We start from the raw sequence: 3419 nt of genomic DNA, 5'->3' as shown, positions 1-3419 counted from the left end.
GCCTGAAATATTTTTATATAAAATTATTTGATATCTGGGATTAGGCTCAAAATTATACTCAGTGTGGGGGTTGGGGAGTAGGTAGAAAGATACTTGAAACAATATTTCTGTGAGTTGATAACTACTGAAGTTGTATGCTGGCTACTTGGGAGTTTATTGTATTATTTTGTTTACTTGTGTATGTGTTTGACTTCCTGTTAGTAGCTTTTTTACCTCATTTCAGAGACACGTTTCTTCATTTTGGACTGATCTTCAGCCGATACTCTAAGAATTTAGCTTTAAGTTTCCTGGAGAGCATTTTCCACCCACACTCCAAGTTTCTGCACAAAAGGTAAAGGATCTTAAGCTAATAAATGCAATAAGCTAATAAATGTTTGAGGAACAGCATTTAAAAGTGTGCTTTTGATGTTTGAACAACACCGGCTATCAGGCATATTTGCAATTCTGTGGACTTTTAAAAAAGCAGACTTGCTTATTTTCAATTCTTTTTGGAGAGTCATATCATGGTAACTTACCACATGACAGGCATCATCTTACACACTTTACATTTGCTATTTCTTCTAAGCCTCACAGTAACTCTACATATTATTATCAGCCTCTGTTTTACAGATGAAGAAATAGAGGTTCAGAGAGATTAATAATTTCTAACACGTGTTAACCACTTACTATGTTTTGAGCACTGGGCTGATTGCTTTAAATGAATTTGCTTATTTTATTCTCTCACACTCTTACAAGGTAGGCAATATTAATATTATTATAATTTTTTTTTGAGACAGAGTCTTGCTCTGTTCCCCAGGCTGGAGTGCAGTGGCCGGAACTTGGCTCACTGCAAGCTCTGCCTCCCAGATTCATGCCATTCTCCTGCCTCAGCCTCCCAAGTAGCTGGGACTACAGGCGCCCGCCACAATGCCCGGCTAATTTCTAATTTTTTTTTTTTTTTGTATTTTTAGTAGAGACGGGGTTTCACTGTGTTAGCCAGGATGGTCTCTATCTTCTGACCTCGTGATCTGCCCACCTCAGCCCCCCAAAGTGCTGGGATTACAGGCGTGAGGCACTGCGCCCGGCCATATTATTATACCTCTTCTATAGATGAGGAAATTGAAGTTTAGAGAGGCTAAGGAGCTTGCTGGCAGCTGCTAGAGCCAAGCATCCTCTCTGTGTGGCCCCAAAGCCCAGGCACTCACCACTCCACCCAGGATGCAGCCCAGAGCTTCAGGGCAAGCATACCAGGCTCTGCTGTTTATTAGTCACAGTGCCTTGGGCAAATTAATTCATTTTCCCAAGCCTGGTTTCTAATCTGTGAAATAGGGATAAGAATAGCACCTCCCTAATAGGGTAATTCTGGGAATTAAGTGAGACAGTGCATTAAGGGGTTAGCATAGTGCCTGCCCCATAGGCTCCCTTGATTTAAGTGATTTTTATTACCAAACTTCTTTCTGCGGTGGAGGGCTTCTTGATTAAAGTCGGATCATTTTAGGACTTTAGGAAGCTTCTGGAAAAACTGGCCTTCCCATGACCATCTGGGTGATTTTATGTGGATACTGCTCTGGCTTTTTTCTGTGCGAAGAGGAGAGGGGTGCTTTACTTTTACTTTTACTTAGAGCTAGGGCAGGGTTTATTCTGGCATTTGGGAAGGAAAAGACTAAAATCAAGTGACCAAGAAGGAGAGGTACTGTGTCAGTGCGGGTGCTGCCCTGGAGTTTCAGTTTTGCTTAGTGTCGGAAACTGGTTCCTGGTTCAGGCAAGAAGAGCTCTCAGGGACACCATGTGCTACCCAGAGAGTGTCCTATGTGTACACACATGTAAATAAAAGAGTTGTTGACTGGCATGTGGTGGCTCACGCCTGTAATCCCAGCACTCTGGGAAGCCAAGGTGGGCAGATCACCTGAGGTCAGGAGTTCGAGACCAGCCTGGCTAACATGGTGAAACCCTGTTTCTACTCAAAATACAAAAAATTAGCCGGGTGTGGTGGCAGGTGCCTGTAATCCCAGCTACTCAGGAGGCTGAGGCAGGAGAATCGCTTGAACCTGGGAGGTGGAGGTTACAGTGAGCTGAGATTGTGCCACTGCACTCCAGCTTGGGCAACAAGAGTGAAACTCTGTCTCAAAAAAAAAAAAAAAAGGGTTGTTAATATACCTATTCATTTCACTGCCATGGTATAGAGAAAAGAATGGGCTTTGGAGCCTTAGGGACCTCAGATTGAATCCTGACTCTGCTACTCTCAGGCTGGGTGCAAGTCACAAACCTGTCTGTGCTTCATTTCCACAACTATGAGTTAGGAAAGATAACCAAGCTAACAGCTATAGAACGCTTACTATGTGCTGGGCACTGTTCTTTTTATATATTAAATCATGTAATTTTTAAAAATTAATAAATACAAGGCCAGGCACAATGGCTCATGCCTGTAATTCCAGCACTTTGGGAGGCCAAGGTGGGTGGATCACCTGAGGCCAGGAGTTTGAGACCAGCCTGGTCAACATGATGAAACCCCATCTCTACTAAAAATACAAAAATCAGCCAGGTGTGGTGGCACATGCCTGCAATCCCAGCTACTTGGGAGGCTGAGGCATGAGAATCACTTGAACCTGGGAGTCAGAGATTGCATTGAGCTGAGATCACAGCATTGCACTCCAGCCTGGGTGGGAGAGTGAGACCCTGTCTCAAAATAGTAATAATAATAAATATTATTTTAAAAATCAGTTTAAGTTCACAGCAAATTGAGAAGAAAGTACAGAGATTTCCCATCTGCCCCCTGCCCCAACATATGCACAGCCTTCCCCATGATCACACTCTTCACCAGAGTTGTACACTTGTTATAATTGATGAACCTGCCTTGACGCATCAGTATCCCCCAGTCCATGGTCCACATTAGGATTCATTCTTGGTGTTGTACATTCTGTGGGTTTTGACAAACGCATGTATTCAACATTGCGGTATCACACAGAAGAGTTTCACTGCCCTAAAAATCCTCTGTGCTTTGCATTTTCATCCCTCCCTCGACCTTAATCCATGGCACCACTAACTTTTTATTGTCTCCACAGTTTTGCCTTTTGCAGAATGCCATATAGTTGGAATCATACAATATGTAGCCTTTTCAGATGAGCTTCTTTCACTTATTAATATACATTGAAGTTTCCTCCATGTCTTTTCATGGCTTGATAGCTCATTTCTTTTTTAGTGCCACATAATATGCCATTGTCTGGATGTACCATAGGTTATTTATCAATTTCCCTACTGAAGTTCATCTTGGTTGCTTCCAAGTTTTGGCAATTATGAATAAAGTTGCTATAAACATCAATGTGCAGGATCAATGTGTGGACATAAGTTTTCAATTCATTTGGATAAATACCAAGGAGTGGGATTGTTGGATTGTATGGTAAGAGTATGTTTCATTTTCTTTTTCTTTTTTTTTTTTTTTT

Source organism: Colobus angolensis, unplaced genomic scaffold (assembly GCF_000951035.1).
Source record: "Colobus angolensis palliatus isolate OR3802 unplaced genomic scaffold, Cang.pa_1.0 Scaffold193, whole genome shotgun sequence".
In the NCBI taxonomy this organism is placed as follows: Eukaryota; Metazoa; Chordata; class Mammalia; order Primates; family Cercopithecidae; genus Colobus; species Colobus angolensis.
Note: the sequence above shows the minus strand (reverse complement) of the source record.